A 15,127-nucleotide genomic window follows, 5' to 3' on the forward strand; every position below is an offset into this window, starting at 1 on the left:
TAAACAAGTGTGATGAAAGAAAGTCAGTTCAATTAAAGAAAGAATGCAACAGTGTGGACTTACATCAACTTGTAAACTTTGGACCTTACCTTATGTTTTTCGTATATAGTAGATAACTGAGCATGAGAGGACTTTAGAAAAAGGAAATTTCAACGGGAACACCACGTATCAATATGCAAATATATTGTTATTAAATTCAATGACAGGTAATGCCGCTTGGCTACTTATTTGTCATAGAATTTAACTTGAGTCTTACGTCATCGTAGGCTAAACAGCAGTGCCCAAGCTGCAGCATGACGGAGGAAACTGCCTATCATTTCATAGGTTAGGGTGTAAGATGGGCTTTTCTATCTTGTAAGGAACTGAAAAACGTCTAGCAGGTAGTGAAAGGCAATCGGTATTAGGTGTAGCCGATTGGAAGGAATGCAAGTTCCGGAGGTGATGATCCACGCGACTTGATGTGGTAACACGTGAAACAGCAAGTGAGGTGGAAGCAGTAACAATAAAAAGTGCAGCAAAAGCAGAAGCACAGGATAAGCGGAAGGTACAGGAAGGCCGAAGATAGAATGGGACCTTTTCTGGGGATTATTTAATACAAAAAAAACAAGAAGCCCTATAAACGACTACTTAGTAAATCAGCAATTAAGCCATTCTAGCATATACTAGTAACTACTAAAAAAAATTAGGCTAAGATGGGGTCTACCTTTTCACATCAGCATTAAGCGAAATTATCTGTCATACTCTAGAACCAGATAAAGAGACCGCGAAGCCTCCTCTTCTTTATTAGGTAGACAGTTTGTTTGGTCAGGGTAAAACAGTTATTGATAACGACGGGTGTTTCTGGAATTGGCCACAAGTAGTACTCGCTGGATACTGGTCATCCGATCAAAACCATTACAACTATCAAGTTATCCTCGGGATCGTGCTCTTAGCATGATCTGCATCCGATTAGGTTTCCATTTCCATTTTCTCACTGCATACCCAACTTTATTATGCTTTATATCACGGACTATTGAAAATAAGTAGATAGATAAATTAAATTAATTTATAACAACAATAATTAAGGCATTAGCCGTGGCTTTCTAATATAAAAAATTGAAATGTTGTTAAAAATATACATTTATTTTTTTGCAACTTCTGAAAAAAATTCTAAAGTTCATAAAACCTAAGATAATGCATAAATTAATAAGTTCTCCTCCATATCTTGGCTTAACATGTTGTAGATTTCTTTAGCATATATAAAAGGGATATCGAAGCTTACATTCGCGTTGTTTCCTATTAGTTTGATAGATTACTATTGGAGGCAATTTTTCACAAAATACTGCATAGTTATAAGTTGGAAGATCGAGCGGTATGGCCCACTTTCAATGCATAGTAAAACAGCGTGCAGAATACTGCATGAGTTCTACGCCAAATGTTATTTTGTTTAAGAGGCGTTTGCTGGGCTGTTTGCAATTTCGCTTATCTTCGCTTATACTCGTATAGAATTTTCCGTAAAACAATTTAGATGATAAAATCGTTTTGGTTTTTAAGCGCAATTATTTATAATTCTGTGTGGTTTAGAAATATTTATTCAAATTGCTTAAAAACAAATTAGCATTAATATATTTTGAGGGATAAATTTATATTTAAATACTCGTTTAGAGAATGCGCTTTAGGTCTCGTCTTCGTTAATTGACCTATTGGTCTCTTTGTCTTTCTTTTCTCTTTTTACTTTATTTTGGTTCTTTTAGTTACAACTCTTAGTTACAACTTTTAGTTACAACAAAGGAATAACTCTTTCTATCAATGATGTACAGGGAACGGATTATTTTAAAAGCCTGTATAAATTAGTCTCATATACACACGCGGATTTTGAGCGCTTTTCCGCCATTTATTTGGTTCGCTTACAGTGATGAATTTGTTAAATAATCTCAAACGTATGTCGTGGTTATTACAATGGATAAAAAATCGAACAAATTTTGTTTAGTTTTGCATTGCAAATGAAATTCGGGTCCCGAAGCGCTGAATTGTTTACATATTACTTTAAAATAACTTTATCAAACACATTTGCCTATGCGTAATATTGTACATTTAAAAGCGGCCTAGATGTGGTTCTTGAAATTTTGACTCACCCTGGTCAACCGTCAACATCTGCAACTGGACTTGACATAACTTTATTAAAGGAAATAATGAAAATTTTCGTTGAAGTCTCAGTTAAATAGTTCGCGAAATTTAAACGTCCTACTTATCAGTTCATTCCAATTTAAATGATTGTTGGGCCAGAAAACAATTAGTAGAATTTAATGGCACATTTACAAACAAGCTTTAGAAAGCTGCCTTTCAATTCAGCAGAAACCGAAAAAACTTAAAAACGCTAAAGTCGATCAAAAATGAAAGCGATGCTAATAGTTTTTTTTAATTATTACTGTGTTCTACGGTCTGAACCTTGCCAAAAAATAAGACAGCAAATGAAAAATATTATTAAATTATTATGATGCACTTAAGAGCAAATTCGTGAGAAAAAGTTAGATGTAGACAAAAAACTTATGGATTTTGAATTATTGAACGCAACACATTAAGAAGCCGTAATTGTAAATTGTCATGTTATATTATTATCACCGTATTTATCTAATATGACCTTCACCGACCTATTACTTTTGCCATAAACTGAATTATTACTAATTCGAAGCAACTATTTTCAGGCATCAGATATTAATAAAGATAGTTCGCGAATATTAAAGGCGATTGCAACCAATCTTTAAAAAATGTTCACATAATCCTTGGTATAAGTGTGTTATTTTGGGGCCTAGGTTAAAGGTAATATAATAAATTTAAATTAATAATTTATATTTTACGTTTCATTCAACAATTCATTTTTATTTCCATTATTCCACAGTTGCAACATCATTAAGTTAGCAATGCCACGAGCACAAAATAGCAAATCTATAAACTGATTCATTACAGAAAAGTAGTAAAAAAACTTTTACGCTAAATAACTATTTTCACGCTAAACACTTATTTTTTTTTTTACTTTTAAATAATAAATGCGAAGCCAAGTAGAAAAAATTAGAAAAATAAATGCCAAAATTAGGAGAAAAAGTTAAACCTTTCGTGATAGATCAGGATTATCTTTTGGAGTATAAAATTGAAAGAATTGGAAGCACAACTAGAACTCTCATTCTAGGAGTGGCTCTCTGATAAAATTGCAGATAATAACTGAAGGCATATGTTACTAAATTGAAAATGATTATGAGCTATTAGCAGAATAAACAACATTTAAATGAGAATCTGATTAGATTAGAAATTTAGAAATCTTTATCAATAGTTTAAATCTACCAGCAAAAATATTTCAATCGCCGATTAACTGGTTATTTTCAATTCATAAAAATAATTCTACGTGTAGGCAATATTTGGGATTGTAAGAGTATATTTATATTTTTACTTTGCTGGTGATAATGAAAAGCCAATATGACTATTATAAAGGAGAGAGTCTATATGTATTATTGAGAAGTCGTTAAATGCTGACTACATGAGAGAAATTCTATTGATTATCCTAAACAAAATAAAAAGAGTAATGTTGAGAGATCTAGTATAATCTTTAAATAGGCTAAAGAGATACAGCCTAAGAAATATACTAAAAAAAAATGCTAATTGTTGAAAATTTTCTCAGAGTTAGGTAGTTTTGTAATATCCAAAAAAAAATGGCGCTTAAAAATATTATACAAACTGTTTACGGTTTAAATAATTCATACGACTACATGGAGAAGCATAGTGTAATCTTATTGCGAAATTCGGATTAAGAATTTACTTAAATAAAGAAAAGTCTTCACGCGTCATTTTAGAGTTTCAACAGGTTCACTCTTGAATATATTTTATAAAAACTCTTAATATGTACTTACGATAGATATCTTAAATTGAACTAAATTCCGTTTCATCAATTTCCAAATTAAGGCATACTCCTCCGTATTTACAGACACAGAATTTAGTATGGCAATTATACGGCTTAACATATATATATATATATTTCTCCTTTAATACAATAATTCCTTTTAGGGACATTTACATAAGTAACACGATCTAATTGGAAAATACCGCAGACCGTGATAAATATTTTGTATCCTAATGTATGTTTGCTCACATTCGAGCCTATTTTAATATTCCCTTCTAATATATCGTATAAAAATATTTTAAATATTAGATACACAAAAATATGTAGATTTTACACTGTGTACCATTTTTTTGTGAAACTACTAATGCTACGAAGAAAATTAAGCTAGATCTTTTTTACCTCTGACATATAGGGTACGAACGTAAAATCTAAGTTTTGAGGTGCTGTCATAGCTCGAATCCCGTATAAGATAGAAAAAAATATATTCATATTGCTTATTAAATGTGTAATTAATTTAGAATTCAATGTCGAGCATTCAAAAAATTATAGATGTCGTTTAAAATATATATTTCTAACGTGGTATTTTTCAAATACACCCTGTATTTTTTATGTTGGTTAACCTTCTTGTTTTTTTTGTTATTGATGTGTATTACTAAGCATTTTGATTTCTAATATTTGCTCTAGAAGGCAAAAAATCTAATATTTAGTTTAAAACTATTAGTTTTTCAGATATAGTTGGAAATAATATCAGTTTAAACTGATATACAAATATTTTTTTAACTTACAAATTGGGTAAACAAAAAGATACTACTACTGTATATATAACTTACAGTGATTTCATTGAATCTCATGTAAGATCAAGCTTGCGGTAACTAGTAATTTCGGCTCCATAGTTCTGATAGCCCCCGTAATGAGCAAGAAGGAGTTAAGTTTTGTTTTTGGCCAGTTGTTGTGTTGCTTTTTGCCATCGGTCTGATGACATGTGTGTAGAACCACGGTATCTGTTTTGGGTTCATTCTTCATATTTTGCCGCATATCCTGCGAGAGTTTTGCTTTCTTGATTGTCTTTATCAAGATGTGAGTTTCAATTAAGCATCCTATCTAAGATTAATCCAAGATATTTCGCCTCCGTTGAAAATTGGATGGTATCACCTCTCGGTTAAGTCTTCTATAAGAGGGCTGACTCCTTGCTGCTATTGATTTATAGAGTGAGCGAGGCAGTGCGTTGTTGAAGGCCTCGTCTATGTCTAAGAAGGCTTTCACTGCCACTTCTTTTTACTTCAGCGAGTTACAAGATTGTTGAGAGCTAAATCTGTTGATTTACCTGCCTGGTAGGAGTATTGGTGGACATTGAGCGGGCGTTTCTCCAGCGCCATATTCTCCAGGGTCTTCAACAGAAAGGATGTCAGGCTTATTGGCCTGAGCGAAGATGCCTCGGCAATTGGTCGCCGGGATTTTGGCCTAGCGTTTTCTGTACAGTGATAAAGCAATTTGGACACGGGGAAGTATGTTTATGGTTGGACTTTAAGCGTCTCTCCTCTAGTTTATGTGAAAGTGCCGCCGCGCCGGGACGTTTTATCGACTACTGCTCCTGTTCACGTTCCCTTGAGAGCAATTTGTAGATCCCTGCATTGCGAGGCAGTTTCTTGACGTCCTCGCAGAACCTTCTCTATGAATCCATCTTAGCTTTATGTATAGCCTTAATGTAGTCGGTTACAGTCCAGTTCAGAGATCTATTTTTTGAATATATCGAATTTTTATTGTGCCCCGAATAGTCCGTGTGCTGGTGTTGCTTGTATTAATTTTAATCGCAAAATTTTATGAGGGAAGAATCATAAAGTAATATTCTAACTGATATTTAATTATTCCATTAAATAAATAAATGTTTTAAACATATTTTTTTAAATGAATAAATGTGCACCCACGGTCCTCATAAACTTGCACACTTTTCTCTTCATTTGCCAATTTTTTCTGTCTTTAGGTATAATAATAAAACAAATCCACAGACACAAATAAAAAAACACACTTCCTCACAATAAAAACTACAAAAAATTTAGACGAATACAGGCCAAATTCTAAATTCTTTACTTTCATAAAGGTGTACAAAGCAAAACTGGCAAAACCCATCAAATATAATAACCTCACATGATCCCCCTTCCAACTATTAAAGGCGATAGACCCATCCTTAAAGGTCTCTTTAAAAACACGACGAACGTTACGGCCCCGTAATCCTCAAAATTAGTGGGGTAGAGAGAGATACACAATCAGTTGAACAGGCTTAAGTAAGAATCGCCAGAAGGCAGGTGTTTTATCTTTATTTAATAGACTGGCTAAAAAGAGGTGAGAAGTCTGTGAGTGTTGGAAGTGTTTTGTATTTGTTGTATTTGTATTTTTTGTACTTACAAAATATTTTGTAAGATGGTTGGATTTTAGTCCGTGGTCAATTTTTTGATATTATTTTCTTATGATAAAAATGGACATTTTTGAAAGAAAAATAAAAAATAGTATAAAACATGGGGTTTTGCACAACAAACATGTGACAATAAAGTGTGAACCGGAGTGTCCTGATACAGTTATGGCCAACTTATACTTTTACTTTATTTTTTATTTATGTTTTTATTGAATGTAGCTTTTGCTAAATAAAGATATTATTTATTTATTTATTTAATAAATACGACATAGGCGCACGGACTAGTTCGGCATCTGCGACACATCAAAGATTCTAATAGATCTCCGAACTGGACTAACGCTCTACGATATGGCTCCCAGTTGTTACTGATTTTGGCACGGTTGAAGAGTTTGCGTACTTCAGACCGCATTTTGTTAAGATTGTTGTTCCACCAAGGTGTGCCGCGATTGTCCCGCTTCACCTTCAGTGGATAGTTTTCATAATATGCTCTTACAATTGCTTCAGACAATTTATTAGTTATGTAATTTTTGTCACCGGATAGTAGGTTCCTCTGTAGGGTCGATTTATATTCAGCCTAGTCAGTACTTCTCACTTTTCTGTACTCAACTATTGGTCTACTACCGATAGCAATGTCAAACCGTATGTGTCTTTGATCTGAGCATGACGGCTCCGATGACACGAACGAGTTCCTGACCTTGCTGCCGATATAGTTTGAACTAATATTTTTCTCTTTTCTGTTTCTGATGTTAAATATTGGCTCATGCCCTGTATCATTAATTGTTATTCCCTCCCCAATTATATAGTTTAAAAAAGACTCTCCTCTGTAATAAACATTTGTGCTTTCCCTGTGGCTATGTGGTGAGACTTTGCATCACATCCCAGGGTAAACCGTCTATGGGGGAAGTTGTCCTGCTGCATCGCTCAGAAAGTATGCAGAGCATATGATAGCCACTGCACCACCCGGAAAGAAAACGTGGTTTGCTATGGTGTCCCTGAAGCAGAGATCTGAGAGAGTAAAATGGTTAATGTTATTCCTGATAAGCATACATTCTCTGGGATTTTTGCCTAGGGGTGGTTCGAATAATTTACCAGTGATTATACCCAGTCTACAGATTCGACCTTTATTGGAGTTCCATGGTTCTTGGATAAGGATATCGATTTTTGCCCCATCGAAGATATCAGGACGAATTTGTCAGGATAGTTCATGCAGCCCTAGCATGCTTCGAATAGGCTTGTATTACTTTAAACGATGGTCCAGCAATTTTTTGTTTTTTTATAATACGGTTCCCCTATTATCTGGCTCGGGTCCTTTAGGGCCCCCAGGTTTTCCCCCTATAGACGGAATACGAGCTAATTGCTTTAGAGATCGGCTGTGATTGCCTTCTTCCCCTCTACCTCTTTTACCCCTCTTGGGCAGCGTTTTGCCCGATGTGTGCTCTTTGCTAAGGGAAATTAGTGCTGCCTCAGGGCATTCTTTTTCGGGTTGGAGCCAACCTTCCCCGTGAACGACTGTCTAGAGGTTTAGCCGAGGCTATGATAAGCATCTTATCACAGCCTCGTATGCAGTTTCGAATGGAACGCCTTTGTTCTCAAAAGAAAGCGCTCCTGATCGAAGTCAAAAAATGGTCTAAAGTCCATTGACCTCAGCGTCTCCAGGTTTGACTTAGTTTCGAACACTCGCGATGCAGTACGACCTACACTCGTGTATCCAGGCCTCGATTTATCCGCCTCAGATGCGTTATCACTCGAACTTAGGCGGTGATCTTTGCCGTCATCCGAAAGGTATGCCACGCAGATATAAGGTCGTGGAAGATCTGCCCCTTTCACGCTGGCATCAAGTACTCGGAGTGGATAAACCCAACTCGCGTGCCAAGACGTTTTGCCTCCTGCCCTGGGTTGCTGCCTTTAGAGCGCAGACGCTTGCCACTGTCGGAGGTTGGATTAGGCTTATCTCCCTCAACCATCCGCAAGCCACTAGCGCCCGTCTGTTCAATCGTAGGAGTTAAGTCCTCCTCACATCATCGGAATGCTCTTTGCCCTTTTTAAGGACGCGTGGCAAAGGCAGTTTCATAGTGCTTGCCTTCGGTACTAAGCTTAACTAGTTGTTTGCGTTACGCCCAGTTTCTTCCCGAGGGTGACCGGAGCATCTCTAGGCTTCTTACATTCCCCAGAGTTCATCTGCTGGCTCTACCTCCATTGCAGAGTTTATAACGCTATTTGACACTTCGGGTACCGGTAATGGTATGGATGGCAACTAATCCCGTCATCCGCAAATACTGCTTTTAAAGAGAATCATGACTATTGCGCGCCATATTACGGTTTTTAACTTTTTGAGTCATTTCTCCATAAGAAGTCCCAGGAAAAGCTAGGGAGAGTTGGTCGATTATGACAGAGCCCCGGTTTCCATAACAAGGCTTGAATACTACGGAATTTCACCCGGTTTTTCATAGGCGTCAATGCAAGATACTTGATTTAAGGGCTCAGGTGTCATACAGACCTCGACACGATAGCTTTCATCTTGTCTTAGGCCCGATATCCCAAAAGCCCCATCCCGAGAGAAAAAAGAAGAAGATAGCAGTGTTAGAGAAGGGAAATCTAGAACTGTGGTGAGATTGACCGATAGCGGACAATAGAAAAAGTAGAATCACACTCAAGCATAGTAGAAGTTGAGTGCGTTCTAGGAGCGCTGCCACCGGGGACATTGTTGACATCCAGTCTACAGCCACGGAGTTTTGTTCTAACAGAATTACCGCGGAAAGAATGCTTGCATTGCTTTCATACCCCCGATTTCTGTCAGGGGGTACCCCGCAGTCTTGACAGACCGGTGTGTAACACGTCGCTGCCCAGGAGACCCGCTCAAATGCCGTTCGGTATTACCCCGATTGGCACAGAGCAAATCCTTCCAACCTCATACCATACCAGTACAGGTATAAGTACAACCTTTAGTATACCCATATACTGAGTAAAACAGAAAGCGAAATAATTAATAATTATTATTTTATTAGATTTAGCAAATGATAATATAACTTATGAAACATCATTTACAGTGTTATGAATCAAGAATACAGATAATAAAAATCTTAGAATGGTATATAACTCTGTTGCTCACTTTCCCAATAAATGAAAATTTCAAACAACTTTTTCTCGCTAAATTTATCAGCACAAAAAAAAATCCTCAAATCCACCACAGGGGGACTGCTGACTGGCGCTGGGCCGACTTAATTTCAAAAATTATTAGCCAGTTTCCTTTATTATGCTGGATGTGTAATTTTCCATTTAATGTTCGCTTAAAAATACAATGCAAAGTGGAAAGTAATGGATATGGAGACTGTTTTATTTTCCTGTTTACGGGCCGTTGCGGCCACGAAAATGAAGAAAAATGGTGAATTACGCGGGCCGTTATCTTTCCACCTCTACTTTACTCAGTTGGGGATGTTTAATTTTCCCGCAGTAAAAATCTGATGTTTTGTTCCATACATAAATTGGATGTATTTTATATTTAAAGCCGAATAGCCTTACTCGAGCGAAATAATAAAATTCTTAAAACCGTCGCTGCGGATGATCAACTGTTTAACTTTATTTAACTATCCATTAAGTTATTTTACTACTCAACAGAGAATATATAGAATAATTTTACGTTTATCTATACACAAGATCCAGTTTAAAATTCAGGAAAGTGTGTGAAGCTAGCGTTCGATCAGTTGCCAGCAACTAAAATCGCGAAGGCAGCATATGTCATTTGAAAAATATACATTTGAATCGTATATATGATTCTGCAGAAGTTCATTACCATTTGAATAAAATGCTGTGAATAAAGTAGGCACAATTTCCGCCTTCCTCCGAAATATTTGACAATGAGTCAAATATGTCTCTCTCTTCTTAATAAGCAAAATTTAAATATTTGAAATTCTTGTGTGTAAGTTATTAACTTTTACAGCACCTGGTGGTATTTAGTGTAACGTTAACTATCAGAAGTCTCATAGGCTTAATTATAAAACATTAAAATAAAGTAGTACGATTATTCATAACGAGCACACTGCAAAAATGCAACAAATTAATTTTTGTTTTGTGACACTCAAAGCAAATTCTTTTGTATGCTGCAAGCAAATAAGTACTTTACAAACTGAGCAGAAGGCCGAAGCCTGTCTTTCATTTAATTCTCGATTGGGCACTTGTTCCACTCAATCATTCTTGATTTCTACGTCTACTGCTCTTTGATCCGAAATATTCAGTATGTCACAAATAATTGCAGGTATATTATGTGGATAGCTGGACATATGACCCAACTAGTTTTTGCAATTAGTTTTAGAAAATCGTTTTTCCATTTTGTAGCATTCTTTTATAATGTATGAATGAACTTCAGTTATCTCAAATAAAGCGAAAAAGATTTTCATAGGCCATCTTCTGGATCTTTTAAAAACTATCAATCTTTCCAATTATCCAAACTATCTACTGTGCCCTTTGTTATGTTGTAAAACAAGACAATCTGTCTTTTTACTTTCCTGTAAAATACTAATAAATAAACTAGTTCGACAGCTTGATTCTATTTAGGCATATAAAGTATTATTGTTTTTTCTCAAGGAAACCGAAATACTAATTCCTACCACCCGTTTTTTGTTAGGTAAAAACTGCTTTGTATGATAGTTTTGTTTTTATTTAATGTGCCTACATAAGCAAGGCGACGCGACGGTTCTTCATTTCCTGAGTAAGTTGCAAGGAAGAATACCAGTTCTTCTCAGTTACATTGCTATTGGTATTATAAATTGGTTTGTTTAGTCGAATAACAGCTTAACAGGGAATCGAAAGTTTCTTTTCTTTTGATGATAGTGTTTTGTTATCTGCGTTGGCTAGGATACCGGTACGCGCATCGGTAAGAGCAGGAAGTTTCAATCCAAATTTTCCTGGTTCTTAGAAAAAAACATGCGGAACTCTCAGCAATCTGTGTCTAATAAGCATTTCATGTACACAAGCTAATTCACTAATTGTGTAATATTTTTGAAAATTTGCAGGAAATTTTTTAAATGATATCGGTGCTAAAGGATCCTCTTTAGCCCGTTCTTTTCTTGCCTTTTCTTTTCTTCCTAAGGCAGCTCATGATAAGTTCAAATCTACACTAATTCATAGTTCATAAACAAGAAATATACTTTCGCAAACACTTAAATCCGGATACCATGTACAACAATCTAGATAAATAACTGACTAAATTAATTGGGGAAAAAGAATCAACTTTCAGAACTTCTGTCTGACGGATTGTCTTCCTGTACCATCCGTCGCATAAAAGGAAGACACAGTCTCTTTTGAAAATCCCAAAAATGCTATAAATTCTTTCCCGCGACAGAGCGAGTTATGTCGCGATAATTTGAATGATCTAGACATGTAAGTTGGCTTCTTTTTTCAGCTGTTTTCATGTTTGACCATCTGATAATTTCAGTTGCGATCTTCCATAAATAGTAGCATCCAAACATTAACTGGATTAGTATTATCACCTAGTATTTTTGCTTCAGGTTTAAGGCCAGGTAGGATTAGAGCAATGTTGTTCTTGTTGTTTGCCTCAATTTTGTGTTGCCGACTTTTGGTATTACGGGATTCTTGATTGAGCCTAAAAAAATTATATCAAAATTAGTAATTTTTGTTCTAAGCAAAAAAGTATGAAATTTCCTAACACCCAATTGGCGGTTTCCTACTTACAGAAAGACATTAAATTTTATATTAAGGTTATTGTAATTAAAAATAATAATAAAAATAGAAAATAAAAAAATATATAACCATTTCGTAGGATTTTAACCCTTACACAGAAAAATATTATTCTGTTTCGGGAATAGAATGGTTCATATTTTTCAGAATCAAAATCACTATGATTTAGCTCTAATGACGAATTGTGTTTATTTTTAAGTCCTATATCTTTATCTACACTACTCCATAGAGATAAATCACTTTCGAAAAGCTTCTCTTCCAATTTTTTCTATTAGAAAACTTAACCAGTTTAAAGTGCGCGCCATTTGTATTTTAAAATGTACAATCAAAACTCAAAAATTAGAAGACCAAAACTTGTTTTACTAACGGTCATATAGATTCTCCCAGACTTTAAGACATCTTTCCAAGTCATAGCAAACCGTATATAGTTCTTTTATTCTTACTTGAAAAAGCCAAATTTTAAGCGACCGCAAAAAAACATATTGAAGTCTGCCACCATCAAAGGCGTGGCACGGTACGTAGCTATAAAGCGGCTGGATAATATAATAAAAAATTTAAATATTTTCAATTCAGTTTTTTTTATAATAGTTTCACTAACAAAATTAAGTTTGAATGCTTTGATCTGATTAAATTTTTGTCAGTTATAGATCTGTTTTTGGTTTAACGGACTTAGAATTGATACTATTGAAATGTATTATTGTAAACCTTACATGGGTTATGGTTTTAACGCTGTACAATATTTTAGGTTAGGAATCCAAATAAATAAATCATTTTCCAGATATGAAGTTTAATTTAAATTATAATGTAATTTAAGAATTCACCATTTTATATTCTAAAAGACCCTCGTCAGAACTAGAATGGTCATCGTCAGGCTGATTTATTATTTTGGGGTGCAGATGGTTAAACCGTATATTTATTTTCTGTTTTAATTACGTGTTTCACCTAATTTTTCTTTACATCACTTTTAAATTATGTAATAGCTTGACGTATGTTGTCAATAGCTACCGCACTCAATGTTGCGGAAGTGTTATGTTTTAAAATAATCTTAATAATAAAATATTAGAGGCAATTTTTTGCGGCGGCATGGATATTGATCTGCTATTGAGAACCGATGCCGACACATACCTACATCGAGCGGACTCTCTTTGAAAATCCGTCGCGGCATAGTATGCTGCCGATGTACCGCGATCTGAAGATCATTCTAGAAAGAAAGTGGGTTTATTACTGGCCCCGGTCTATCGGTCTTTTCGTCGGCGTGCTTTTATCGTTTTTATGGTCATTCAGGTCAGAATAAAAAGACTATACCATACCGTGTCTATCACAAATATAAAGTTTGTATGGTGAAAATTGGAATCGTATGTCGGCCATCTTGCTTGGCAAAATTGACTGGGAGCTGACAGACAAATGTTGACAATCCCGTATATTCTTTCTCCGCAGTGTACTTGTAGAAGAGGTGACGTGATACTGGCTTTACACTATTGGTAAAGGTTTTTAATAAAATGTTCTTCGCTGTTCAGGACTCTGCTTTCCTTCTATTTGTCTCTGGATCAGTACAAAAATATTCAAAATATGATAGCTCATATTTAAAGTTTGTCATTACGTTGGCAAAATATTCTAGTTGTCTATGTTTTGTGGTATTAAAATTCTCTTCTTTTTATAGACGTAGTTTCGTTCATTACATTTCGAACGCTTTCACACATTCATTTGCACATTATTTTTTATGAGTATGAATACACTTTAAATGTTCTAACTTGCTTGCTATTGAGGTTTTGATTTAGTGAGTTAAGTTCCATTTTTATTCACCCAACAGCTCAAATATATTAGATGTTTGCATCCTTGTCCCTATTTAACAATTAAAAATTGGATTTCTGATAATGGCTATCAATTTGGTTTTATCAATCTGCTTCCATTATTTTTTTGTATATAAATTAAATCAAATCAGAGAGAGCATATAGCCTTATTGAACCCTGTCATAATAAAAAATTCTTCAGATGTTCGCCATTTATTTTAATGTCGGCTTTCTGATTAGCACAAATTAATCACTTAATATGACAATTATTTTTCTCGAATGTTTGTAAATGGCTATGCGGAGATGAGAAACCAAGGGGCCGCTCCCTGGTTGACTTCCTGTGCTCAAATGGCCTAGAATTAGTCAACCGAGGCAGTGTCCCAATTTTCTACTGCAATAGGGGTCAATCAATTATTGACCCTACTATCTGTTCACCTAGTACTGTGAACCTTTTCAGCTCATGGAGAGTGTTCCTTGAGGTCACAATGTCGGATCACAGGCACATTCTTTTTGAATTAAAGAAGCAGACTCGGTGCGATACCACAGCCTACAGAAATCCAAGGTGCACTGACTGGGACCACTTTCGAGAGGAACTAGTCGGTGGTCTTGCGAACATGCCGGCAAGGTACACACTGACACAGAGATCAGGACTGTCAACCTGACTCATGCGATAGTCGCAGCATTCGAGGGCAGCTGTCCCCTCAGACGGAGACCCGCCAATGCCAAGAATGCCTGGCGGAAAGTTAACACGGAAAAGCACCGTGACACTATGCGTCGGCTCCTTCGCAGCGCTGAGCGTACTAAGCTTGCCACTGACTGGGATGCGTTCCACACAGCTCAAAGGCAATACGAAAAGACACTCACGGACTCCAAAAGACAGTGCTGGAGGCGGTTCTGCGATGACGTTGAAAACACACCCTCCGCAGCACGACTGTGCAAAGTACTGTCCAAGGAACCTGGAACTAAAGTAGGGTCGCTGTCACTTCCAGATGGCGGCTTTACTACCGGGAGTCACTGGAGGTCATGCTGCGCACTCACTTCCCAGACTCCAACTCATCTCGCGATCCTCCTAGCTGTTCTCGGGCTCCGATTCGCTTAGAGTTCGAGACTGCTAGAAGAATAATTACCTACGAGAGGGTGAAATGGGCAATCAAGACATTTCCCCCCCTTCAAATCTCCGGGCATGGATGGATTATATTCATGCCTTTTGCAAAACGGGTTAGAAGTACTAACCCCACACATAGTCAGACTATTCAGGACGTCCCTTGCTCAGGGCTACGTCCCAAAGTTATGGCGTCAAGTGAAAGTCCTCTTCATTCCGAAACCCGGAAAAGGCGATGGAGAGGCTGATTGATCGATACCT

Source organism: Anthonomus grandis, chromosome 3, assembly GCF_022605725.1.
Source record: "Anthonomus grandis grandis chromosome 3, icAntGran1.3, whole genome shotgun sequence".
Lineage (NCBI taxonomy): Eukaryota > Metazoa > Arthropoda > Insecta > Coleoptera > Curculionidae > Anthonomus > Anthonomus grandis.